Source organism: Macaca mulatta, chromosome 15 (genome assembly GCF_049350105.2).
Source record: "Macaca mulatta isolate MMU2019108-1 chromosome 15, T2T-MMU8v2.0, whole genome shotgun sequence".
NCBI lineage: Eukaryota > Metazoa > Chordata > Mammalia > Primates > Cercopithecidae > Macaca > Macaca mulatta.
In genome coordinates, this window is record NC_133420.1 from 7977869 (window position 1) to 8005786 (window position 27918).

Here is a 27918-nt window from a genome sequence, read left to right on the forward strand (position 1 = left end):
AGGTCTCTCTTCTCAGCTTGTTCCCAGTGCCCCGTCTGGGCCCTGTGTGGTCCCACGGCCCCATTCCCCACGAGGTTGTGTGAAATCTCTTGGAGACTCACTGCCTGAAAACTTGCACCTGGAGGAACTCACATTGCTGTCCCCATGAAGAGGGACAAGTATACGGGGGCTTCCTACAGCGGGGACTCTCTGAGGGTGGGACTGTTTTGGTTTCATCATCAGTGTCGTGTCTCCAGCACAGGGCCTGGCACGTAGCAGCTCAATTTATCTTTTCAGAATGACGGCGAATGGACAGTTTTCTTTTCCTTTTGGCTGCGGGCAGAAGAGGGGCCGCGAGCCGCAGCTCCACCCCGCCAGCTGGGAGGACTTGGGCCCGGCTCTCTCTTCTCCTTCTCCCTGCTCTAGTTGGAATTTTCCCCAGCCCAGAGTTGTTTTCTTGTTTTGTTTTGGTTTGGTTTTGCTTTTTTTTTTTTTAATTGCAGGAAAATACACATAACATAAAATGTAGCATTTTAACCACTTTGCTCTGTGCAGTTCGGGGACATTTAGCAGATCCCCAAGGTTGTGTAACTGTCGCCACGCTCCAGTTCCTGAGTGTCTGGCTCAGGGATTTCCTAGCGTCTTCTCATTTTAATTCTTCACTGTACAGTTTCCCGAGAACCACCGCAAATCCTCATGGAGTGAGACAAGATTTCCACCAATGAAACATTGAGTTTAAAGCATTAAAGTTGGGCTCCTTCAAACCTGTGGCACTCCTGAAAACTCACAGGGATACAGGGTAGGTTGAGGGTTCCTGGGGCAGCCTCCACCCCTCGTGCTGTCTTTCTATATTCTGGCAGCCTAGGAACTCCTTCCACAGACACCACCAAACCCTGGGGGCTCCTGTTCTCGGGGGACCATCCGTGGCAGCGACATGCCCGAGAGCTGTTTCAGCAGATCCTCGCTTCCTCGGGCAACACACAGCTCTGTCCGCTGGGCTCTGTGCCCTGGTTCTGTGGTTACAAACGACGGGTGCTCAGAAGAGCCATTAGGAGCCTGCATCCCTGGAAAGGTCTCGGGCCAGGGCTTATCCAAAGGGACCCTCGTGGAGCCCCGACAGCAGCTGTCCGAAGGGCAGTGGCTCCCATCTTCCCGCCGTGCCCAGGCAGTCGTCTTTCTCCGCTCTTGTCCTCCTCCTGGCGGTGCCTTTGCCAAACCCTGAGTGGAAACATCTGGGCCACTCTGGCTGGCTCTCAGGGCTGGGATTCGAACACGGTGATTTCATCCTCAGCCACAGCGCAGGCTGCCGCCGGTCAGCACGCTAGATGTGGGCTGCTGTTCTCCGCACCGTCCGGCAGTGCTTGGATGCATGGTGGCTCCCAGGAACAGGAGGGAGAGGTCAGTGAACCGGTGAAGCCCTGGTGGTGAAGAGGCCCTGCACCTTGCCGCCCACTGGTGCTTTGTTTTAACCGTGACCTGATTGTCAGTGCCCAGGAGGCTGGGCTCCATCAGGCCTGGAGGAGCACACGGCCGAGAGAAAACCCCAGGCCACTGCCTCCCCACCAGACCAGGCCCCCGACCGGGAACAGCGCCTCCAGACCGGGAGGCCACGTAGGCCAGAGGACCCTGGGCATTGCCTGTCTACTGTCCAGCGAAGAGCCTCGGTCAAGGAAGGGAAGGAGGTCACCCTGTGGCCCCCGAGCATGGGGCGGGGCCAGGCCGCACGAGGGCATTGGGCCCTGTTGACCCCGTCGCATCTAACAAAGCTGCAGACCGGGACGCTGGGGTTCTCATCTGACGGTGACCTCAGGCTCCTCAGTTGTGAGCTGGAAACGCTGAGTCCCCTCCCTCTGGGATCACGTGAGGCGGGAATGTTTGGCATTCTGGGATTTCGCAGGTCTGGCAGCCCAGGGAAGTTTCACCAGGCAAGACGGTTGTTAGCTGGAAGTGGGTGCGAGCTCACCGTGCACACCTGGGCCACCGGAAGCCACATTCACAACCTCAAGGGGAACGCTGTGGGCAGAGCTGGGCCCATGCCACTGGTCCTGAGACAGCAGGAGCCAGAGTGGGTTTGCTGAAGGAACCCACTGGCCTTAGCAACGCCCCTCGCGGGAGGTGACGTGGCCTCAGCAGCAGGACTATGTAGGGAGCACTCTTCTCTGAAAGGTTGACCTGACCCTGAGTCAACCTTTGGGGGTGCCACACAGGGGAAGGGGGACCCGGCAACAGGACAGGCTGCCAGGCACTGGCTCCGGCCTCCAAAAGTCAGCGTCGTAGGGAAACAGAAGATGGGCATGTCCTGGCATAAAACAGATTCCGAAGCTAAACCAGACACACCAGGTGCAATCACGCACTGCCTCAAAAATAAGCACAAGGGACCGTTTTGAACAATTAGGAAATTCACATGTGGACTGGATCCCAGGGGATGGGAGGCGATGGGAGGGGATGGGAGGGGATGGTCAGGTGAACAATTAGGAAATTCGCATGTGGACTGGATCCCAGGGGATGGGAGGGGATGGGAGGGGATGGTCAGGTGAACAATTAGGAAATTCACATGTGGACTGGATCCCAGGGGATGGGAGAGGATGGGAGGGGATGGTCAGGTGAACAATTAGGAAATTCGCATGTGGACTGGATCCCAGGGGATGGGAGGGGATGGTCAGGTGAACAATTAGGAAATTCACATGTGGACTGGATCCCAGGGGATGGGAGGGGATGGGAGGGGATGGTCAGGTGAACAATTAGGAAATTCACATGTGGACTGGATCCCAGGGGATGGGAGAGGATGGGAGGGGATGGTCAGGTGAACAATTAGGAAATTCACATGTGGACTGGATCCCAGGGGATGGGAGGGGATGGGAGGGGATGGTCAGGTGAACAATTAGGAAATTCGCGTGTGGACTGGATCCCAGGGGATGGGAGGGGATGGGAGGGGATGGTCAGGTGAACAATTAGGAAATTCGCGTGTGGACTGGATCCCAGGGGATGGGAGGGGATGGGAGGGGATGGTCAGGTGAACAATTAGGAAATTCGCGTGTGGACTGGATCCCAGGGGATGGGAGGGGATGGTCAGGTGAACAATTAGGAAATTCGCGTGTGGACTGGATCCCAGGGGATGGGAGGGGATGGTCAGGTGAACAATTAGGAAATTCGCGTGTGGACCGGATCCCAGGGGATGGGAGGAGATGGGAGGGGATGGTCAGGTGTCTTGGGTGCCAATGCTGTGGTTCTGAAGGAAACCGTCCTTATTTTCAGGAGAGGGATGTCCGCCTGTTTGGAGGTCAAGATTCAGGACGCCTGCAGCTTTCTTCTAAGTGGTTATGAGACCAGAAAGGAGGCAGGAGGAGGAGGAAGACACGAAAAGAGGAAAAGAAAGGAGGAGGGAAGAGGAGCAGGGCGGGAGGAGGAGACAGAGACATTGGTCAGAAGGCCAGTCCAACTGGGTGGCTGGGGACATGAAGTGGAGGGACAGTTTACACACTGTCTGGACGGGGTTAAGGACCCGAGACAAACAGTATGCCTGCAGTGTTAGTGACAGTGGGAGCCACGACTCCCACCCACTGGTCTGAAGAAGGAACAGGGAAGATTCTGGGCTCCCAGAGGGCAGTTCTAGGCAGAATCCCTTGAGAGGAGCTGCGGCCTCCAGCTGAGGTGCCACATCCTTGACCACGCTGCAGAGAGGGAGCCGGGAGCAAACGCGATGAGTGCACTGTGGAATCCAGGTGGTGGCCATATGGGTAATCATGGTTCTATTTTTTCAATCTTTGCTTAAAATGTTGAATGTTTGAAAATTTTCATAATAAAAAAAAAATGGAGCCAGGTATGGTGGCATGCACCTGTAATCCCAGCTGCTCGGGAGGCTGAGAAGGAAGGATCGTTTGACCCCAGGAGGTGGAGGCTGGAGTGAGCTGTGATTGTACCACCGCACTCCAGCCTGGATGACAGGGCAAGACCTTTTCTCATTAAAACAAAAAATGAGGAAGGGATGATGAGGAAGCAGCCCAGAAAGAAGAGAGGTGAAAGCAGACCCCAAAAAGAGCTTCTGGAGCAGCGGCTCCCAGGCAGAGACAGAGAGACAGCCACTCCCCCAGGGAGGATGGCGCAGGTTTCCAGCTTTGGGAGCGCTGTGTAACCCCACATGGGGCCTCCCAGAAGCCTGGGACCTTCACAGGCAGGCCAAGGGCTGGCTCCCCGAGGGAGCCGAGCAGGCATGTGTCTGGGGCACCCAAAAATAGGTAAAATATGAATAAAAGGGGCTTCTGGGGAAAAAATGGGGACAAAACCAAGCTGTCTTGGACAAGTTGGAGTGCATTTCACAGTTCATCACTGTTTCACTGGGATTCCATGAGCGTCGGGGGTGCTCCATGCTTGGCCTCCTAAGCAGCCTCTGCCAGGCCCAAGCGCCCATAGCAGACGTTGGGCACAGACCCGCGCATGGTTCGCAGCAGGTTGGACGCACCAACCCTGTGGCCGTCACACAAACACAAGGAAACCCAGGGCCCAGACAGAGGTGGAGACCTGGTCACTCTGGTGAGGCCCAGCCACGTCAGCCCCTACAGGAATCCCAGGGGCTCTGGCTCGTGTCTTGGTTGCTCGGTAACCAATATGTCGTGCCCTCATCCGCACATTGAGGAGACACAGCCCCCAAGCCTGGGGAAGTGGGAGCAGAAAGAGAGAAGAGGCCTGGGGATGAACCAGCGAGAAGCCAGGGCACCCCCACCTGCGGAGAGCCTCCTTTCTAACAGGGACAAACGGCAGCTCTGCCTTGTGTCTCTTGTAGGAAATTTGGGGGGACGAGTGTCCATGCAGAGACGCTTGGTGAGCCATCGTCAGCTCAGTGAAGCTCCCACACCTCACGGGCTCTGGTTTCAAGGGCCGGCCCATCCTCCACTCTGATAAAGCAAACCTGGGGGTTGCCGTCTCTAGCCCCACCCCTCAGCAGGGGCCCCCACTCTGAGCAGTACGTTCTTGGAAGTCCTCTGGCCTCTGGGGTTACAGCAGGTGCTGTTTCTGCATTGGCTGGAAAAACCAGATGCTACCATCCCTGGACTCCTGGCACTGCCCCAATTCCCCTGGCCCCCAGAAGCTAAGAGCCCAGCCCTGAGGAACCCTTACTAGCCCCTAGAGCTGGAGGTTTCCAGCCAAAAGGAGCAGAGAGCCTGGGCCTGGGACAAAGGGGCTACGGTCCGGCCTCAGCCTGTCCTATCCCCACTGGGGGACCAGGGTAGGTTAGCTCACCTCTCCGGGCCTGGTTCTCCCATATTTAAAATGCTTAAAAAAAAACACCTGTCTCCACAGTATAATAATATTATCTATGAGACGAGACTTTATTTTTTTACACACTGAACCCCCCATCCTCCTTGGATGGGGCAAAGCAAGGGGACGCAAACAAACCACCAGGTCAGGGCTAGATGGGTGCTGTGTCCATGCATGGTGGTTGGTGCAGTTTTGCCCATGTGTCAAGCCATGCTTTGTTGCTGATGACAGTACTTTGAACAGATGATGACATGACATGAACACGCATGCCCTGAAAGGAGATGGATGACCATTTGTTATGTCTGCCCTGCCTGTCGGACTCACCCAGATCTCTCAAGGAGATTTGTGCACCTGTGTGGAGAAAGCTCTTCAAGGATGTTCACCAAAAGGTAGAGAGCAGCTGTCATAGCATATTTGGATGTTAGAGGATTTTCATGTTTTTAGCTCTAACTTTTAATATTATGAAAATTTTCCACAATTAGTGTCAACTTTGGACTTCCCCCAGATTTTATCTTCAAAAATAAAACAAGCGTCTGATGGCACCCAACCACCTTTCCATCTCCAGGGTCTGCGTCCCGAGAAAGGAGGGTTTCCCATAAATAACAGACAGTGGACGATGTGGTGTCCAGTATGCAGCTCCTTGTGGGGAAAGGGGCACCATGTGGGCAGCGTGGCTTTCTTTAATGACAAATGAGCAAAGCTGACCACGGACTGAGACAGACCTCACCTAAATCAAGAAGGAAAGAAACATAAGGGGGACACTGTACTCCTTCTGGGGAAAAAGGCGGCATATCTCCTTCTCTATTAATAGTTAAAACATGAAAAAGACACTTTCAACAAAGCCAGGCCAGTGGGAGGGCAGAAGCGCACTCACCCGGGCTGGCGGCACGCAGGGCGACTCGGCCTCTGAGCACATTTGTGAGTCTGTGGAGAGCCAAGCAGATGAATGGAGGGTTATAATGGATCCAATTCAGTGACACCCCTGAGGTCTAGGAAGATGCCTTCAAAGGCCAATAAAGGCTCAACCTATCCTAAGGAAAAAAATAGTAAGTATTTTTAGTGGGTGGGAAAGCTCTATGTACAAAGATGTTATTTGCAGTATTAATTAGGACAGGAAAAATTCAAAATACCTAAACGTTCAGCCGTAGGGAACAGTCAGTCTGAAATGTCTGCCCAATGCCAGAGCCCACAGATATTTAACATGATATGGGAAACCCACATCGTGAAAGACCGTGTCTCCTGTCTGTCATGTGTAGGAAAACCACCCGACTCCCCAAGGGACTGGCCAATAGAATCATATCAACTAAAGCAGACACATGGTGTGGCCACCATGACCGCCACAGTGTGACACATGAAGGGAAAAACACCTGGAAGGGGGCAGAACAAATGCACGCGGCAGTTATTTTAGGGATAAAAAATACACGTATGTAAAAAAGCACACGGAGCAAGCCAGGTGGGTGTGGAAGGGTGACGGGGACACAGAGCCTGGCCACAGTGTCGCTTCCAACCTGACAGGTGAGGTGTGAGAGTCCAAGACACCGGTCCAGGGCCCAGCACCCTGCCAGAGCCGCCGGTCATTCACGGCATGCCTGCATGCAGCCCTTCCCCCAGAAAGCCCTGTAGATGTTTAACTTGGGTACAGGGAGAGACCCCATGTGTGTTCGTTGCCAAACAGAGAACAGGAATGCAATGCATGGGACGCGTCACTGTTCAGGGAAGACCCTCAGCCAGCCCACTGGGCCCTGCTGCCCAGCTCCACACCCCCAGGCTGAGCCCTGACTGTGGCAGCGCTCCATAGTCCTGACACTCACTCGGGGACGGTGTGCACCTTGCAACCTCAGGCCCCCGCCCCGTCCTCTCCCAATTCCTCAAATGTGGTATCCCAGGCAGATCTGTCACCTCTTTGTAAGGAGAGGACACAGTGGCTCAGGAACCATTTATCCCCAAAGCTACACAGTATGGACGGTGCAAGGGCCCAGGACCCCTTGATCAGCCAGGAAGAGCCAGCAGGCAGAAGAAGCCGAGAACACATCTTTGGGTCAGCCAGACTTGAGTTCAAGTCTCCCCTCCATAATGTGTCTGAGTCTCCACATCTTATCTCATAGGGTCACTGGGAGGATTAAATACACTGATCTGCCTTCATGGGCTCACTATGGGATTACTGTGTCAGCTCATAGCCTGACTGTATATACTGGTGCCAGGGCAGCCATAGCCAGAGCCCGGCAAGGTCATCCTGCTTGGTACAAATGCTCTCCTTCCCAAGGCCTCAGTTTCCTCACCAAGGGCTCTGATGGTTTGTGCTTCGTGGGTCTCAGGCCTCTGTGGAGGGCACAGCCCAACCCTACCTGCAGCCCTTAGCTCTGTGGACACTCGGAGCCAGACAAGGCCCTGGTCCTCAGCCTTGTCCACAGCCACAGGTGGGCAGCAGTGGATTAGCCCCTTCTCACACTGCTGGAAAGAGCTGCCCAAGACTGGTAATTTGTAAAGAAAAGAGGTTTAACTCACTGACAGTCCTACATGTCTGGGGAGGCCTCAGGGAACTTACAGTCGTGCTAGAAAGGGAGGTAGCCAGTCTTACATGGCGGCAGGAGAGAGAGAATAACTACCATTTATAAAACCATCAAATCTCGTGAGAATTCATTCACTATCATGAGAACAGCGTGGGGGAAGCTGCCCCCATCATCCAATCACTTCCCCCTCTAGACCTGTGGGGATTACAATTCCAGATGAGATTTGGGTAGGGACACAGAGCCAGACCATATCAAGCAGGGAGAGGTGAGCCCCAGTGGCTGGGGAGAAACGGCTCCCCTGTCCAGGCCTGGGGGCCTGGCCTCAGCAGACGGTGCCCAGGCCTGCCGATTCCATGGACTCTACATTGAGCAACAGCTCAGCAGCACAGAGGCCCACAGGCCAGGCCCAGAGCTCCTCGGTGAAGCACCCTCCTAGAGCAGGAGAAGGACCACAGCTCGAGGCCCTGGTCCCAGCTGCGCCTGCCCCCCTCGGGTGCAGTTCCTTAGTGAATCACCCCACCCCACATTCCTGCAGGGCCTGGCCGCCCCCTACTCTGCCTGTTGGGGACAGACCAGGATTCTGCGGATGAGGCCGTGGTTCTGGGATGAGAGGCAGCAGCCCCACCATGGCCGCAGCAGCCATGGCCCCCTCCTCATTAGCTTGGGGCTCCCAGCTGAGCTGTCACTGGTGGCCCGGCGCCAGCGCCCGCCAGGCCGAGCTGCAATGACATCATCTTGGCCCGGGAGGCCACTAAGTAGAAACAGACGGCGGCCTCCCTCCTAGTCCAGGAGCACCTCGGGAGGCACCCCGCGAGCAGCCCACCACTGCGTGGGCCCAGGGGCACAGAGGCGTCAGGACAGCTGCCCTATCACAGTCCCACCCAACCCAGCCATAACCGCTGTCTGCTTTGCCTCCCCCACTGGCTCGGCCCCATGAGGGTGGGCACGGTGCCCACCTTGCTCGTGCCATTTCCAGCACCCAGCGTGCTGCCTGTGCATACTTGGTGCTGGGGAAATACCAAGTGAAAGGCCGCCCCACTGTCCCCGAGGACTTGGTGGGACTCTGACCCCCTCCCCCAGAGCCTTTAGGTGGTGCTTCCTGCCTGTCCAGGCTCCCTGAAGTCCCCACCACCCCCAGACATGAACCACTGCCTCTTGCTTGCTGGACGGGAGTGAGACGAGCTGCCAGCAGCTGGTGAGACAAGGGACAAGAAATCTACCTGCGTGAGGTTCTGAGGCTCCATCCGCCTCCCTGACCCCCAATGTTCCCTCTGTCCACATGGGGCGGGACCTGAGCTGGGTGAAGGCGCGGCAGGACCAGTTGGCGGGGAGAGCAGTTGCCAGGTGGGGGTGTCCTTGAGGCACAGGACACCCCTCAGGCCAGGGTTGGCACCAGCCAAGACAGAAAAGCAGAGCCGAAACGGGGCCGCCAGCTTTGTGGGGAGCCAGGCTGGGTTAGGGCCCCAAGGAATCCCACGTTGCAGAAGGGGCCACCTATCAGCCAAGAGTGAGCTAGGCCCACACAGATGAGCCTCGAACCCATTGTGCTGAGTGAAGGCAGCCAGGTGCTGCACGACTCTACTTACACAAAGCGTCTGGAGTAGGCAAATCCACTGATACAGAAAACAGACTGACAGCTGCCAGGCTGAGGGGAGGGAGAGGAGGCGGGAGGGGAGGCAGGTGGCTGAGGTGTATGGGGGTGCCTCTCAGGTAACAGAAGCATCTGAAATTGATGGTGGAGACCGTTGCCCAGCTGTGAATATTCTCAAAGCCACTGAATTGTACACTTTCAATGGGTGAATTGTATAGTGTCAATTACATCTCAATAAAGCTATTTAAAAAAAAAAAAAACAGTCACCTGGTTGTTGTGTAGAGAAGACCCAAGGACTGGGGCAGAGGTACCCGAGGGGCTCTGCTCCGAGGACCCCCCTATTTGTAAAGTACATTAAGACCGCCTGGTGGGGGCCAAGGGTGTTTGTATGACCCCTGTCTGCCTTTAAATGGGGCCTCCCCTGCTGCTAGTGGAGACGGACAGAGACCAACAGCTCACTCTTATCATCATCATTCTTACAGTTACTGTCCGTCTAATGCCTAAAGTGGAGGATCAAGCACTTGACTTGGGTCTCATTTGCCCCTTTAAGAACCTTAGACTGATGGTGTCATCGTCTCTTGTATAAATGAGGGAGCTGAGGCACAGAGGACCTCAGCCTAGGGCAGGGGTTAGGCAACCCGTCCACGGACCCACAGCTGACAGACGGCCACGGGGCAGGCATGAGACCCGACACCAGAAACTGAACCAGGCAAGGACCCACTGCACAGTAAGCAGCCGCAGGTTCTGTCGCCGTTCTCGGAGGCTGTCAGAGTATACTTTACAGAAAGAGCAGGGCTCTTGTACAAATATAAAATGAATACACATCAAAAATGTATGAGCTCTTTAACACAGAAACTCATAAGATGGGATAAGTCCATTCCTGGAGCCGTCTGAGGACTTGGAAGGGCATTCTGCCACGCCTTTGCCCAGTCAGAAGTAAAACTGGTTAATGTGCTACAAGGCAGTGGTCGTAACCCTTTTCTTTTCTACCAGATACAAATCTATGGGTTAATGTAACGTTACAAAGTCTGAATCCTTAATTAATAGGAAACAGCAAAGTCAAACACAGGCACCGTGCATGTCTCTACATAAGTAAATTCTCTTTGCATGTCATACAATGCCCCAGGATGACTTGGAAAAGATACTTGAAAAAGGATGCTTTTTCTTTTCTTTTCTTTTCTTTTTTTTTTTGAGATGGAGTCTCGTTCTGTCTCCCAGGCTGGAGTGCAGTGGCACAATGTCAGCTCGCCACAAACCCTGCCTCCTAGGTTCAAGCAATTCTCCTGCCTCAGCCCGCCGAGTGACTGGGATTACAGGCACATCCCAAAACACCTGGCTATTTTTTTTTATATTTTTGGTAGAGGCGGGGTTTCACCAAGTTGGCCAGGCTGGTCTCAAACTCCTGACCTCAAGTGACCCACCCGCCTCAGCCTCCCAAAGTGCTGGGATTACAGGTGTGAACCACTGCACCTGGCTAGATTATTTTTCTTAACAGGGGAGAGAGTGGGGCTAAATCACAAACACCGTGTCAGATCTGGAAACACATCCCACTCGCTACCTTCTACCAAAAGTCTGTGTGGAAACTGGAGGCCGCTGAGCCCCATCCCTGCCTCCCGTGAGCAGCACACAAAGAGACTTAGTGCCTTCATTTATCCACCAAGCATGACCTGAGCAGCTACTGGGTGCAGGCACGGTGTGGGTGCCGAGATGCCTGTGAGCCTCCACTGTACAGGAAGCTGGACAAGCAGGTTCATCTGGGAAGAGGTGCTAGTTTCTCATGGAGAGCCACAGCAGTAAAGAAAGAAGGAGACGGTGGAGGTCAGAAAAGAGCTGACGGGTAGGGCAGGGGAGCTGAGAGGGCTCTCGGAGGACCTCTCTACAAGACAAGATTGAGAAGGGCCTGAAGGATGAGACAGACCCCGTCTTGCGAAGCGCTGCAAAGTGCAAGACTAAAGTGGAAGAACCTTCTAAAGTGGAAGAACCTTCCAGACTATGGGGAAAGGACCAAGATGGGAAAGAGCTTGGCATGGGCGAGCCAGGGCACAAAGGCTAAGGCAGCTGGTGAGTAAGCCGTGGGGAGATGGGGCCGGAGGACTGGACAGAGGCCAAATCACAGGAGACTCAGCCGTGGCGAGGGAATTCGTTTTCATTCTGACTGTAGTGGAGACACGGGAGGGCTTTCCACAGGAAAGGGAGGGGCTCCGATTTGTGTTTTCAAAGTCTCTGACGGGTGGGGAGCAAGGGTGGCCCCAGAGAGCAATGAGGAGGCTGCTTCTGAGACCGGGGTAGGACAGGGAGTGGCCATGGGGTGGGGCAGCTAGTGAGGGCAACGGGACAGGGAAGGCCCTTACCCCAGAGCTCGACCGACTTGCTGATGACGGGGACGTGGAAAGCATGGAGTGAAGGAACCAAGTCCTTGCCTTAACTTACATTTCTGGTAAAGCACCAGGTTAGGTTAATCAGTTCAATCAGTCGCCGAGGAACAAAACTGCTGAAAACAGTATTTTTAAAAGCAAAGAGGTGACCAGATAGTAAGGAATCAGCAGATGCCTTCCTTTATTTATTTTTTTTTTTTTGAGACGGAGTCTCGCTCTGTCGCCCAGGCTGGAGTGCAGTGGCCAGATTTCAGCTCACTGCAAGCTCCGCCTCCAGGGTTCACGCCATTCTCCTGCCACAGCCTCCCGTGTAGCTGGGACTACAGGTGCCCGCCACCACGCCCAGCTAATTTTTTTTTTTTTTTGTATTTTGTAGTAGAGACGGGGTTTCACCGTGTTAGCCAGGATGGTCTCGATCTCCTGACCTCATGATCCACCTGTCTCGGCCTCCCAAAGTGCTGGGATTACAGGCTTGAGCCACCGCGCCCGGCCAGCAGATGCCTTCTAAAGGGAGGTGGGGCCACAAAGAGGTGAGCAGGGCCCGGCAGTGCCCTTTGTTGTGAGCCTATGGCAGAACCAAATGGACTCAGAGGCCGTATGCAAGGCACAGAGCCAAGCCCAGGGCCCGCTTGAGGAGAAGGCCGGCGGGAGGCCTTGCTCGCAGAGCCGGGGCACAAGGAGCACACCCCTCAGATGTAGGTTAGCCAGAAACAAACCCACCTGTGGCCCACCTCAGGAGACCACCAGAAACGCTGCCTTGGTGCTAAGCTCAGGGTGGGGCTGGGGTGGGCATGTCACTGAAAATGGCAACCACAAGCCAGCATTGCAGCACAAGCCCCCATCTCTTGGCAAATTAAAGATGCGTCCATCGATGAGTTTGGAGTAGGTAACCCTGGATCTGCGGTGGTCCAGAAGAACCAAACACAAATCCCTTCCAGGAAAATTCACCTTCATCCTAGGCCTCCAAGAACCTCCACATATTACATACTAAAGAACACAGGCAGGTCTCAGTACAAGGACAAAGGGGAACAAAATCCAATAAGTGAGAGACCAGAGAGAAAACAGAGAGCAGAAACAGACACGCAGACTTCAAATACTAAAGAAATCAGGCACATATCGTAAAACAACCTGCTTTTATTGAGCTTAAAGAAAAGCCAAACTGAAAATGGTAAGCAGAAAGCCAGAAACAGGAACTAACTTGGTGAAAAAGGAGTAGAAAACTAAGGTAAAAATATAACTAAGATTATATATTGAATTTTTATTTTCATAGTATGTTCAATTCAACTGAAGAATAATTGATAAACTAAAGATAGGTTAGGGCCGGGCGTGGTGGCTCACGCCTGTAATCCCAGCACTTTGGGAGGCCAAGGTGGGTGCATCATCTGAGGTCAGGAGTTTGAGACCAGCCTGGCCAACATGATGAAACCCTGTCTCTACTAAAAATACAAAAATTAGCCTAGCGTGGTGGCGTGCACCTGTAGTCCCAGCTACTCAGGAGGCTGAAGCAGGAGAATCACTTGAACCCAGAGGGCGGAGGTTGCAGTGAGCCAACAACGCGCCACTGCACTCCAGCCTGGGTGACAAGAGCAAAGCTCTGTCTCAAAAAATAAAAATAAAAATGAAAAATAAGTAAAGACAGGTTAGGTTAGAAGAAATTCAGGGAATGCTGCACAGTGAGGCAAGAGGATGGAGATCTGAGAAGTTTGGAGGCACGAGGAAGAACGTGAGAAGCTCTCGTGTCATCTCATCAGGTTGCAGAAGGTAAGAAGGGGCGATGGGAGCAGCATGATATTTGAAGAGAAAACGCCTGGGGATGTCACAGAACTGATGGGACACAACCGCAGATGTAAAAAAGCCCAATGGGCCCAGGTAGAATTAATAAAAAGTCATCCACACTTAATAAAAAGCACCCGCCTTGGCCTCCCAAAGTGCTGGGATTACAGGTGTGATCTTAGTGAAACTGCACAAACAAAGAGAAACATCTTCAAAGCAGCCAGAGACGGAGACAATCACCTGCCTAAGAGGCAAGCTGACATCTGCCTTGTCACACACAGGAGTGAAAACCGGAAGCCCATGACATGGCGTCTTCGATGAGCCCAAAGAAAACCCCACTGAAATGCCCTCCGAGAAACAGGGCAGAATAAAGACATTTTCAGAAAATCAAAACCCGAGAGAGTTCAACACAGAGTGTCTCCAACCAAAAGCCTAAAGGATAAATTCCAGGCCCAAGAAACATGGGCCATTCTAGGTGGAAGAACTGAGTGGAGGGGGATAAGGCAGGCATGGATCCCGGCAGAAGTGGGTCAGTCGAAAGGAGCTCTGGCTGCAAAAACAAATAAAGCCTGTGGGTTACAACAGAACAGGACAGAATTGAAATACCTAGAAATCAGTGAGGAGTACATGTGGAGCCCCAGGGTTCCGTGTGGGATTCCTGTGCTGTCTGGGTATCGATTAACTCTGTGTCTTGGTAAGTATAATGCAGTGCGTAGGGTCCCCCAAAGTTCACGTCCACCCAGAACCTCAGAATAAGACCTAAATTAGAAACTGGGTCTTTGCAGATGCACATGGTTAAGGATCAAGGTAACATCATACTGAATTAGGGTAGGCCCCTAAATCCAATGACTTGAGCCTTTAGAGGAAGAGAAGAGGACACGGAGAGACACAGAGAAGAGGCCACATGAAGACGGAAGCAGAGGTTGGAGGGATGCAACCACAAGCCAGGGAATGCTTGAAGCCACCAGAAGCTGGAGGAGGCTTCCCTAGACCCTCCAGAGGGAGTGCGGCCCTGCTAACACCTTGGCTTTAGAGTTCTGGCCTCCAGAACTGTGACAGAAGAAACTTTCTTTGTGTTAGGCCCACGATTAGTTGATTTATTACAGTTTTCTGTGGAAAACTCACAGAAGCTAAAGATGCATATCGCAACTACTAGATAAACCACAAAAAGACCAGCAATCGTACAGAACTCATACACTAATAGAAATTAAATAATTAAATTAAATAAATAAAATAATTTAAAAATTATTAAAAATAAATAAATTTTAAAAAATAGAAATTAAAAAATACTTAAATCCAAAAGAAGACAATATAGAAGAGAAAAAGAAACATGCAACAGCTAAAAATAGAAAAAAGTAGTCTATTGGAACCTAAATATAAGCAATCATATTAAATTTAAAGAGACTAAACACTGCAATGGAAAGACAAAGGCCGACAGACTAGGGGGAGAAATCAAACCTTGTGGTGTTTACAGAAAATGCTCAAAACATAAAGATCTGCAGAGGTTGGAAGTAAAGAGATAAAGAAGATGCAACGGCAAACCAGAGGAAGCCAGACAGAGTATCTGCAGACAAAATGCACCACCAGGAATCGTTGCCTCGTGAAAAGTTCAATTCACCAGAAAAAGAAAATAAAAGCAGTCTGCACAGACTTAAAACACAGCCTGAAAGTTAAAGGTAAAAATCAAAAACCTCCAAGAAGAAACCAGCAAACCCACAGTCCCAGAGGGAGACTTTGAGAGGCGTCGGGTAGGCAGAGAAGAGGTGAGCAAAGCAATGAGCGACTCGGTTCCGTTCGCAGGAAACCGCGCTCACAAACCCTTCTGAAGCAGGCATGGAACCCTGAGGAAAGGGGACTATATCCTGAGGCCTACGTGGACCTCAAACAACCTCAAAGAATTAAAATAGCACACAAATATTTTCTTACCACAGTGCAAGATGATTAGACAATCCTCATATGTTTAAAAACTAATGAACACTTCTAAATAACCTATTGTCAAAGCAAAATTTAACAAAAATTAGAAAATGCCTTTACTGAATACTAAAAATTCATGAATGTTATGAATGCAAAATGCTACATAAAGCAATACATTAAAGACACTTAGAGTCATAAGTGATTATACTAGAAAAAAAGACAGGTTGACAATTACTCAGCTAAATCCAGATCTCAAGAAGAAAACACAGCAAAATAATTCCAAGAAAGTAGAAGAAAAAATAAAATAATGAATAAGTGAGTGAATTAAATAAAAAGAACTTAATGAAATAGAAAACTATAAAGTAGAGAGAATAAAAAAATCAAAGTCATTTTCTTAAGGATAATAAATAATAGACCGGGCACGGTGGCTCACGCCTGTAATCCCAGCACTTAGGGAGGCCGAGGTAGGCGGATCATGAGGTCAGGAGATCGAGACCATCCTGCCTAACACGGTGAAACCCCATCTCTACTAAAAAATACAAAAAATTAGCCAGGCATGGTGGTGGGCACCTGTAATCCCAGCTACTCGGGAGGCTGAGGCAGGAGAATGGCGTGAACCTGTGAGGCGGAGCTTGCAATGAGTCACGATCATGCCACTGCACTCCAGCCTGGGCGACAGAGCGAGACTCCATCTCAAAAAAAAAAAGATAAAAAAATTAGAAAAGTTACAAATTACTAATATTGGGAATGAAAAAAGAAAATCACTACACATATTATGATACAACAATGTTATAATAAGAGGACATTATAAAACTTTCACTAATAAATATTACAATTTGACAAAATAAACATGTCCCTAGAAAAATATCACAGACTCAAGAATAGAACCCCTACATGGTCCTATCACCACTCAAGAAACTGAATCACTAGTTCAAAATCTTCCCACAAATAAAACCTCAGGCCAAGAACAATTCATGAGTAAATTCTCATCACTCTGCCGGGTGCGGTGGCTCACACCTATAATCCTAGCACTTTGGGAGGCCGAGGCAGGTGAATCACGAGGTCAGGAGTTTGAGATCAGCCTGTCCAACATGGTGAAACCCCATCTGTACTAAAAATACAAAAAATTAGCCAGACGTGGTGGCGCATGCCTGTAATCCCAGGTACTCAGGAGGCAGAGGCAGGCAAATTGCTTGAACCCGGGAGGCAGTGAGCCAAGACCGCACCACAGCACTCCAGCCTGGGCAACGGAGTGAGACTCTGTCTCAAAAAAAAAAAAAAAATTCTCATCACTCACAGATAATAGAAAAGAAGGAATTATTCTACTACCCCCAAGCCTGACAAGGACAGCATGGGAAATGACCATCATGGGCCAGCCTCACTCATGAACATAAATGCAAACACAATATTAGCAAACTAAAACCAACTACATATGCAGAGTAACACACCATGGACAAGTTGTTTATCTAAGGAATGCAAGGCTAAATGATTGAACATTCAAAAAAATTAATACGACATACTACATTAACAGATTAAAGATTTAAAAGTCATAGGCTCATCTCAGTGAAGACGGAAGAAGATATTTGAATTCAGGATACATTCAGGATTTAAAACCGTTTTTCAGTGACGAAAATAGAAGGAAACATCTTTAACCTGATAAACAAATAGTTAACTTCTTTATAAAAGAAAACTTCTTTAACCTGATAAAAAGCGTGTGAAAAACACCAACTGTAAAATCACATTTGATAGTGAAACTTTAAAGCTATCCTTTGAAATAGGGCATAAGACAATATGTCCGGTCTCACCACCTCTATTCCATATTGTACTAGAAGTCCTAGCCAGGACAGGAAGACAGGGGCATAAAAGCTACCGGCATTGAAAAGAAAAAACCAAACAGTCACCATTTGTTGATGATATGATTATGTACATAGAAGAGCCATATGAATGTGGAGCTATGCCAATAGACGGAAAGTTTGGCAAAGTTGCCAAATTCAAAAATTCATGCACAAATTAGAGATAAATTTCTACATGATAGCAACAAATATTTATAAATGAAGAAAGAGAATACTAATAATATAAAAAAATATGAACTTCCTATGAATATATCTACTGAAAGACATTTATGAAGAAAATAATGTATATTTGGAGAATATAATGAGACTTGGAGACATATTACAGAATATACAAATAAGTGATATAACACGTTAATGGATTGGAAGATTCAGTATTGTAAATATGTCAACTGTCCCCAAAGTGGGCTACAGATTCAAATTCATTGGACTCAAAATCCCAAGAGAATTGTCATCTGTGGAACTGGTAAAGTGATTTTAAAGTTCATGTTTAATTGCAAAGGGCCAGTTATAGCCAAGATATTCTTGAAGGAAAGCAAGGTAAAGAACTGTCCCTTCTTATTGTCAAGATTTCTAATCAGGCTGTAATGATCATGACAGTGTGAAATTGGAACAAGAGCAGATAAATCTCCAGGAGAATAAAATCAAAGGCTCAGAAAGAGACCCAGACACACGGACACTTAGATGGATTCACAGCTGAGTTCTACCACAGGTACAAAGAGGAGCTGGTACCATTCCTTCTGAAACTGTTCCAATCAATAGAAAAAAAGGGAATCCTCCCTAACTCATTTTATGAGGCCAGCATCATCCTGATACCAAAGCCTGGCAGAGACACAACAAAAAAAGAGAATTTTAGACCAATATCCCTGATGAATATCGATGTGAAAATCCTCAATAAAATACTGGCAAACCAAATCCAGCAGCACATCAAAAAGCTTATCCACCATTATCAAGTTGGTTTCATCGCTGGGAAGCAAGGCTGGTTCAACATACGCAAATCAATAAACATAATCATCCATCACATAAACAGAACCAAAGACAAAAACCACATGATTATCTCAAAAGATGCAGAAAAGGCCTTTGACAAAATTCAATAGCACTTCATGCTAAAAACTGTCAATAAACTAGGTATTGATGGGACGTATCTCAAAATAATAAGAGTTATTTATGACAAACCCACAGCCAATATCATACTGAATGGGCAAAAACTGGAAGCACTCCCTTTGAAAACTGGCACAAGACAGGGATGCCCTCTCTCACCACTCCTATTCAACATAGTGTTGGAAGTTCTGGCCAGGGCAATCAGGCAAGAGAAAGAAATAAAGTGTATTCAATTAGGAAAAGAGGAAGTCAAATTGTCCCCATTCGCAGATGACATGATTGTATATTTAGAAAACCCCATCGTCTCAGCCCAAAATCTCCTTAAGCTGATCAGCAACTTCAGCAAAGTCTCAGGATACAAAATCAATGTGCAAAAATCACAAGCCTTCCTATTCACCAATAACAGACAAACAGAGAGCCAAATCATGAGTGAACTCCCATTCGCAATTGCTTCAAAGAGAATAAAATACCTAGGAATCCAACTTACAAGGGATGTGAAGGACCTCTTCAAGGAGAAATACAAACCACTGCTCAACGAAATAAAAGAGGACACAAACAAATGGAAGAACATTCCATGCTCATGGATAGGAAGAATCAATATCATGAAAATGGCCTTACTGCCCAAGGTAATTTGTAGATTCAATGCCATCCCCATCAAGCTAACAACGACTTTCTTCACAGAATTGGAAAAAAACTACTTTAAAGTTCATATGGAACCAAAAAAGAGCCCGCGTTGCCAAGACAATCCTAAGCAAAAAGAACAAAGCTGGAGGCATCGCACTACCTGACTTCAAACTATACTACAAGGCTATAGTAACCAAAACAGCATGGTACTGGTACCAAAACAGAGATATAGACCAATGGAACATAACAGAGCCCTCAGAAATAATATCACACATCTACAACCATCTGATCTTTGACAAACCTGACAAAAACAAGAAATGGGGAAAGGATTACCTATTTAATAAATGGTGCTGGGAAAACTGGCTAGCCATATGTAGAAAGCTGAAACTGGATCCCTTCCTTACACCTTATACAAAAATTAATTCAAGATGGATTAAAGACTTAAATGTTAGACCTAAAACCATAAAAACCCGACAAGAAAACCTAGGCAATACCATTCAGGACACAGGCATGGGCGAGGACTTCATGACTAAAACACCAAAAGCAATGGCAACAAAAGCCAAAATAGACAAATGGGATCTAATTAAACTAAACAGCTTCTGCACAGCAAAAGAAACTACCATCAGAGTGAACAGGCAACCTGCAGAATGGGAGAAAATTTTTGCAATCTATCCATCTGACAAAGGGCTAATATCCAGAATCTACAAAGAACCCAAACACATTTATAAGAAAAAACCAAACAACTGCATCAAGTGGGCAAAGGATATGAACAGACACTTCTCAAAATAAGACATTTATGCAGCCAACAGACACACGAAAAAATGTTCACCATCACTGGTCATCAGAGAAATGCAAATCAAAACCACAATGAGACACCCTCTCACACCAGTTAGAATGGCGATCATTAAAAAGTCAAGAAACAACAGGTGCTGGAGAGGATGTGGAGAAATCAGAAAACTTTTACACAGTTGGTGGGAGTGGAAGCTAGTTCAACCATTGTGGAAGACGGTGTGGCGATTCCTCAAGGATCTAGAACTAGAAATACCATTAGACCCAGCCATCCCAATACTGGGTATATACCCAAAGGATTATAAATCATGCTGCTATAAAGACACATGCACACGTATGTTTATTGCGGCACTATTCACAATAGCAAAGACTTGGAACCAACCCAAATGTCCAACAGTGATAGACTGGATTAAGAAAATGTGGCACATATACACCATGGAATACTATGCAGTCATAAAAAAGGATGAATTCATGTCCTTTGTAGGGACATGGATGAAGCTGGAAACCATCATTCTGAGCAAACTATCGCAAGCACAGAAAACCAAACACCACATGTTCTCACTCATAGGTGGGAATTGAACAATGAGAACACTTGGACACAGGGCGGGGAACATCACACACCGGGGCCTGTCATGGGGTGTGGGGAGTGGGGAGGGATAGCATTAGGAGAAATACCTGATGTAAATGATGGGCTAATGGGTGCAGCAAACCAACATGGCACATGTATACATAATGTAACAAACCTGCACGTTGTCCACATGTACCCTAGAACTTAAAGTATTAAAAAAAAAAAAAAGATGTGTTTCACAGAGATGCCATTTGAGATCAGTGGGGAAGAGATAAATTAATTCAATCAACGATTCAGGGACAACTGAATACCCACCCACATGGGGGGGAAATGAAATTGACACTTGACCTTACATTGCACACAAAAACCAATTCCAGTGAAACAAAGACCTAAACATGGCAAACGCAATTCTACAGCTTTAAGAAACCGACTTGGGAAACCATTCCTCAGAGCACAGAAGGATTTCCCAAACGAGGGACCAAGGTCACGAACCATAAACAGAAAGAAGATAAATGTCCCTGTTCAGCAAAAGACATGCTAAAGAAAGGGAAAAGACAAGCCAGGGAGTGGGAAAAAGCTGGAAGCCCAGAACCAAGTCAAGGGTGCAAATCCAGGATACATAAAGAACTCCTATAAATCAGTATTTTTAAAAGGCAAACATTGCAATACAGAAACAGGCCAAAAAAATTGACTTTCAGACAATGAACCTGCAGTAGCCAGTAAACATATGCCAAGGAACTCTAGCACATCCATATGAAGAAAATTTAAGTTAAAACCACAATATAGTATTGATTACCCACCAGATTGTCAAAAAATGGAGATGCCAATTATCGGTGAGGTTTCAGAGCAACAGGAATGCTCATTAGCTGCAGATGTGGGTGTCCATTTGTAAAAACCCACTCTGGAAAGCAATTTGGAATTGTCTCCCACCTTTGAATGTGTGGAAATCTTACAACTCACCAAATCCTTGAGACGCTCATGGACTCTCACCAGGAAATCGGTGCAAGCACATCTGCGCCATTTTATTCACAGGATCCCTGGACAGAAGCAATGCAGGTGAATTGCAGAATAGTCAGAGAATGAAACATTACATAACAACGCACAAGAACCAATGACAGTCCCTGCAACAACACAGGGGACCCGCACCCACCCTATCCACACGGCCCGGCCACACAGGGGACTCGCACCCACCCTATCCACATGGCCTAGTCACACAGGGGACCTGCACCCACCCTGTCCACACAGCCGGCCACACAGGGGACCCGCACCCACCCTATCCACATGACCCAGTCACACAGGGGACCTGCACCCACCCTATCCACATGACCTGGCCACACAGGGGACCCACACCCACCCTATCCACACGGCCTGGTCACACAGGGGACACACACCCACCCTATCCACATGGCCAGGCCACCTATGCCCTCCGAGGGCTCAAAGAGCATCTCATTTGCCAACATAGCATCTTGCATGAGGTTGCCTCTGGCCGAGGGACCAGCTACAGTGAGAGAGGTGGCACAAGGACCGTGACCCAGGACAGAATTTTTAAAAATGCCTGATTGCATTTATGTGCATCACAAATTGGAAAAAACGAAATCATTTAAGAATGAAGATCACAACAAAACAAAACTGGCTGGGCGTGATGGCTCACGCCTGTCATCCCAGCACTTTGGGAGGCCAAGGCAGGCAGAGTACCTGAGGTCAAGAGTTCAAGACCTGCCTGGCCAACATGGCGAAACCCATCTCTACTAAAAATTCAAAAATTAGCTGGGTGTGGTGGTGGGCGCCTGTAATCCCAGCTACTCGAGAGGCTGAGGCAGAATCGCTTGAACCCGGGAGGAGGAGGTTGCAGTGAGCCAAGATTGTGCCACTGCACTTCAGCCTGGATGACAGAGCAAGACTGTGTCTCAAAAAAACAAAAACCTACCGTCATCACAAAAAAACAAATCAGTTGCAATCTCTGCAGCGAGGGGCAGATAGGATTGCTTCCTGGGGGGGTGGGGGGCATGCCTGGAGGGAGGGCAGCATCATTTCTTCAGTCCTAAGTGGCAGTTACAACTTTCCCCTTTCACAAACCCGGAGACGAGGTCCTTCTCACTGGCTGGGGGAACTTGGCCTTCACCCACCTTCCCTGGTCCTCAGTTTCCTCATTTGTAAATGGAGAAGATGAAGATAATGACCTTGTCTCCCTGCAGCTATCCAGAGGCCGAGTGAGTGAGGAACCAGCTGTGCCTGGTGCGCCACCGGCACGCCGGTGCTGGCGGCCAGTGAATGGCGGCTGCTGCTGGATTTTCCCAGCAGGGAGTCAGTAGTATTCCTGCTGTACTGATGTGGGGCCAGCAGAGCCAGGATTTGAACCCGAGACTGTCTGACTCCAGTGCCTGTGCTCATTAACCTCTGCCCCCGATAGGAGGAGCGGGAGAGACCCAGCCCATGGTTCAGCAGGGGATACAGCCAGGGGGCCCGGCAACCCTTCCTAGCGCAGCTGGTCAGCCGGGATGAGGCCCGGGCTGAGGCTCCCGGCAGTTGTGGGCAGGCGTGGGAGGCGCCCAGGGCACTGGCTGGTGGGGTCTGAAAAATGGCAACTTCACAGAGTCTAGTGCGAAAGGTGCCTCTCCCCACTTGCAGTGATGGGAAACCGAGGCAGGGAAGGCAGTTGAAGGAAGCTGGTTCCTTGGCATGAGCTGGTAGGTCAGATCAGCGCCTGTCTGAAGGCATAGGGGAAAGGGGCCGACAGACGTGTCTGGGTGTGAAAAGGACCAGGATGTGAGGCCGGGCGTTGGCTGCTCAGTGTAGAGAAGTGGGGTGCCAGTAGACCTGAAGGATGAGGGGCTCTAAACGCCCTGGTCTGGCCCAGTTGCCACAGAGCCCACCAGTTCTGGAATGCAGGCTGGGTGCCGGAGGGGAGCATTCCGGAAGCCGCCTCCGGCTGAACAGGAAGGAGCACCAGTAATTGTGGAGAGGGTAGAGCTCACTGCCTTGTGCCACCATTGCCACCCCAGGCCACCTCGTCTCTCAGCAGAAACAGCGCCAGGCCACACTCTGAAAACTCCAGGCACTGGTCCCAGGAGCTTCAGGACCCTGGGCCTGTGTCTTAATTTCTATGAGCCTCAGTTTCCCCATGCCAGGCCATTGTATCAAGAGGAAAGGTCCAGCCATGCAGCCCCCACTAGAGTGACAACTGTCCAGTTTTGCTCAAAACTCTACCACCGCCAGAGCTGAAAGGCTTGAGTCCTGGGAAGCTCCTCAGTCCTGGGCAAGCGAGGGTGGTGGGCCACCCTAAGGCAGGCAGCATGGGTCGGACATGTGGGCGGCCAGGGCCTCTCCCCTCCATGCCCGGCCTGCGGCCCACGACAGCTTTTCCGCTGCGAGTGCGGCCCCCTCCTGGGCTTCCGCACTGTGATTTCGTCATAACGCAGGGATAAGCCCGGACTCCCCAGACAGCTGGGCCTGCTCCGCTCAGCTCCCAGCTCCCGATGAGTCAGCCCCAGTCAGGCCTCCCACAGACAAGGCCGGCCAGGGCTGCGGATGCCACGTCCCCACCTCAAGCCTGCCCCTAGGCCCCAGGATGGCCTCCCTGGCTCAGGCCCAGCTGCAGGCAGCAGCAGCAGCAGCAGCAGGAACGAGGGAGAGCTCCTGGCCTGAGGGACAGGGAGGCACCAAGTTGGCTCCCCAGCCACGTGGCCTCACTGCTCACGGTCCTCCTGGCCTGTCCTGGAAGGGGGCTCGTCCATGGACACCCCCACATGAGACAGAGAACAAAGGTGGAGGGCAGGAGGGCGAGGACGTGGCCTGGTGGCCTCTCACTGTACCCACCTCTCACCCCAAGGCCCCTTCATCAAGCTCTGTGGGCCACAGCTGGCACTCAGACTCCACCAGGGGCTGGGCCTGGCTGTCACCCACCCCCATCCTCCAGTGAGCGAACAGGACTCAGAGTGGGCCACATGGCCAGCTGGAGCCACCAGGTCCCCTGTCCCCCACGACCTAAGCTCACCCCTTCGCCGGCCCCACGGCATCTCGGCGCAGAGAGAGGGCCCGAGCCTGCTCCTGACAGGAGGAAGGAGGGTGCAGAGCTGCTGCTGAGGCAGTGGGGAGGCAGGGGGAGGCAGAAAGGGAGAAGCTGGGGTTGGGGGGGGTGCCAGCTGTACGTACAGGCGGGAGCTCTGCGCCCAGAAGCCCATGGCGGTTCCCAGCCACATGGCTTGTTCCCCACCCCCAGGGTCTTCAAGGACCCCACTCACAAGGGCAGCCCTGCAAAGAGAAGCTAGAGAGAGGGTGTGACGGGAACGGATGTGACGGGAGTATCGGGACCCCCAGCTTGAGGGTGGAGGGTGGGGGGTTGGGGGCAGGTTGGGGAAGAAGTCACAGACACCCCCACCCCACCCCACTCACAGAGCCGTCCTCCTAAGGAGGTTGCCGGCAGTGGGAGAGAAGCCCCCAGCCCCACCCTTCCTCTCACCTGCCCTCCTCTCCTACTCCCGGAGAAACCACAGGCCAGAGTGCAGGAGCAGAGCCGGGGGCCTGGGGCAGACGTAGTCTCCCCTCCTCCCAGCCACTCTGGAGTCTGCAGGACCAAAACCTCCCAGCAGCCCCCTCACTTTGGCAGGAAGAAGAGGGCTGAAGGCTGAAGCCGCAGAGGCGGAGTTGTGATTTAGATTGGACTAGGCTCCTATACCCCCACGAGCCTGCCCTGACATCTCCGAAGTGCTCCCAGGACCCACGGGCCCACCCAAGTTGCCCCACAGGGGTAGGGAGGGAGACTCAGCAGGGGTGAGGGGGCGGGTGGGAGAAGAACCCTTCGCTAGGGACACACCCGACCCGCTTCGAGCCCTGCACGCAGCCCTGATATACTTAGCACGACCGTGATTGAAAACCACGCTAAGAGTTCTGGAGCCCATGCCCTGCCTGGCCGCCTGGCCTGGGTGGGCCAGGGGGATCCCCAGAAGGCGTGTTTGAGCTGAGTCGGAACAGAGGAGGATGGGCAGACCAGGGGGGCCAGGAGAGCAGGAAGGTCCCAGGAGTACAGCCAGGGCCCAGAAGCTGAGCGTTGGCGCGCACAGGATTCCCGGGGCTGAGCGTTGGCGCGCACAGGTTTCCCGAGGCAGAGCGTTGGCGCGCACAGGTTTCCCGGGGCTGAGCGTTGGCGCGCACAGGTTTCCCGGGGCTGAGCGTTGGCGCGCACAGGTTTCCCGGGGCTGAGCGTTGGCGCGCACAGGTTTCCCGAGGCAGAGCGTTGGCGCGCACAGGTTTCCCGGGGCTGAGCGTTCGCGCGCACAGGTTTCCCGGGGCTGAGCGTTCGCGCGCACAGGTTTCCCGGGGCTGAGCATTGGCGCGCACAGGTTTCCCGGGGCTGAGCATTGGCGCGCACAGGTTTCCCGGGGCTGAGCATTGGCGCGCACAGGTTTCCCGGGGCTGAGCATTGGCGCGCACAGGTTTCCCGGGGCAGAGCATTGGCGCGCACAGGTTTCCCGGGGCTGAGCGTTCGCGCGCACAGGTTTGTCCCTGCATGCGTTGATTGATTCAACCACTCACGGTGAGCGGGCTCTGGGCTGGCAGGTCCTGGCTGCGAGGCCTCTTCCCATGGGGTTGACAATCTAAGGATGGGCACGAGGAGAGAGGAGGAAAAGGTCAAGGGGAGGGGCAAGGACCCAAAGACAAGAGGGGAGGAGGCACCGTCCCTCTCCTCACCCCCAGCTGGGTGACCACGTGGTTCATCCCCAAAGCCAGGACGCCTAGGATTTCTCCTGGCAGGGCACCAGCAATAATTAAATTTATAAAGGCTGGAAATGCATATTTTAGTGACTCGCTGGGTGTACGAAAATGGTGGCTCCATAAAAGACAGCCGGCCCTTGAACCACGAGGGGTTCGGGGCACCCACCCCTGTTGCAACTGAAAATCCATAGAAAGTTTTTTGGTTTTACTTTTTATTTTTTAGACGGAGTCTTGCTCTGTCACTCAGGCTGGAGTGCAGTGGTGCAATCATCGGCTCACTGCAACCTCCACCACCCAGGTTCAAGTGATTCTCCTGCCTCAGCCTCCTGAGTAGCTGGGATTACAGGTGCCCCGCCACCACGCCCAGATAATTTTTGTATTTTTACTAGAGACGGGGTTTCCCAAAACCTTAACTGCTAATAGCCTACTGTTGACCAGAGTCTTACTGATAACAGTCAATTAACACATATTTTGTACGTTATATGTATCTATACTGTATTCTTACAATAAAGTAAGCTAGAAAAAAGAATGTGATTATGAAAATCATGGCTGGGGACGGTGGCTCCGGCCTGTAATCCCAACACTTTGGGAGGCCGAGGCAGGCAGATCACCTGAGTTCGGGAGTTCGAAACCAGCCTGACCAACACGGAGAAACCCCGTCTCTACTAAAAATACAAAAAATTAGCCGGGCGTGATGGCGTGCACCTGTAATCCCAGCTACTCGGGAGGCTGAGCCAGGAGAATCACTTGAACACTTGAGAATCACTTGAGCCAGGAGAATCACTTGAACACTGGAAGTTGTGTTGAGCTGAGTTCACGCCATTACAGTCCAGCCTGGAAGACAAGAGTGAAACTCCGTCTCAATAAAAAAAGAAAAGGAAAGAAAAGAAAAACCATAAGGAAGAGAAAATGTATTTACTATTCATTACATGGAAGTGGATCCTCATAAAGGTCTTCATCCTCGTCGCCTTCATGTTGAGTGGACTGAGGAGGAGGAAGTGGGGTTGGTCTTGCTGTGTCAGGAATGGCAGAGGCAGAAGAAAATCCACATGTAAATGGACCCATGCGGTTCAAACCCGTGTTGTTCAAGGGTCAACGGTAGGTTCTAAACTACTTTCAAAAATACAATGTGGCCAGGCACAGCAACTCACGCCTGTAATCCCAGCACTTTGGGAGGCCGAGGTGGATGGATCACCTGAGGTCAGGAGTTTGAGACCAGCCTGGCCAACATGGTGAAACCCCATCTGTACTAAAAATACAAAAATTAGCCGGGCATGATGGTGGGTACCCGTAATCCCAGCTACGCGGGAGGCTGAGGCAGGAGAATCACTTGAACCTGGAAGGCAGAGCTTGCAGTGAGCAGAGATCGTGCCACTGCACTCCAGCCTGGGAAACAAGAGCGAAAGTCCATCTCATAAGTAAATAAATAAATAAATAAAGCTTTCTACAAATATGAAAATATATCTGTGTATACTAAAGCAACATGAAGTAACATCTTTATACTAATTATTTTTGGCACATAACCAGGCATTCCCATCAGTGTCTCAGACACTGGTCTCCAATACTTGTCCCTGGTGGTTTTTTTCAATATGGCATTATTTTTTTTTTTCATGAAATGCCTGACAAATCATTCAATTTATGTTAATTAATTAGAAATTTTTTTGGTGCCCTCCAGAGCCAGTTCTCTGGAGATAAAATAGCGTTTTTATTTGAAAAAAATACCTTCTCACCAGATGCTGAGCTCAAACCTGATGACGGTTTCTGCTGAGTCGGGAATACTGGCGACCCTAGGTTGGTCTGTTTAGGGGCTTTTGGTTTGTTTCATTTTTGTTTTTGATTTTGTTTTGCTTAAATGTGTAAATATTTCCTCCCAAAT

At 50.6% G+C, this 27918-nt stretch overlaps 1 long non-coding RNA gene across 1 annotated transcript; it reads right to left on the bottom strand.

Annotated features, from left to right (window-relative positions):
- Positions 1 to 435: 435 nt before the first annotated feature.
- LOC144334969 (uncharacterized) lies at positions 436 to 25446 on the bottom strand. The gene is made up of 5 exons (XR_013405312.1): positions 24790 to 25446; positions 24325 to 24406; positions 21291 to 21367; positions 6110 to 6266; positions 436 to 2332 (listed from the first exon to the last, which is right to left on the bottom strand). It is a non-coding gene; the product is annotated as an uncharacterized LOC144334969 (long non-coding RNA).
- Between the last annotated feature and the right edge of the window lie 2472 nt (positions 25447 to 27918).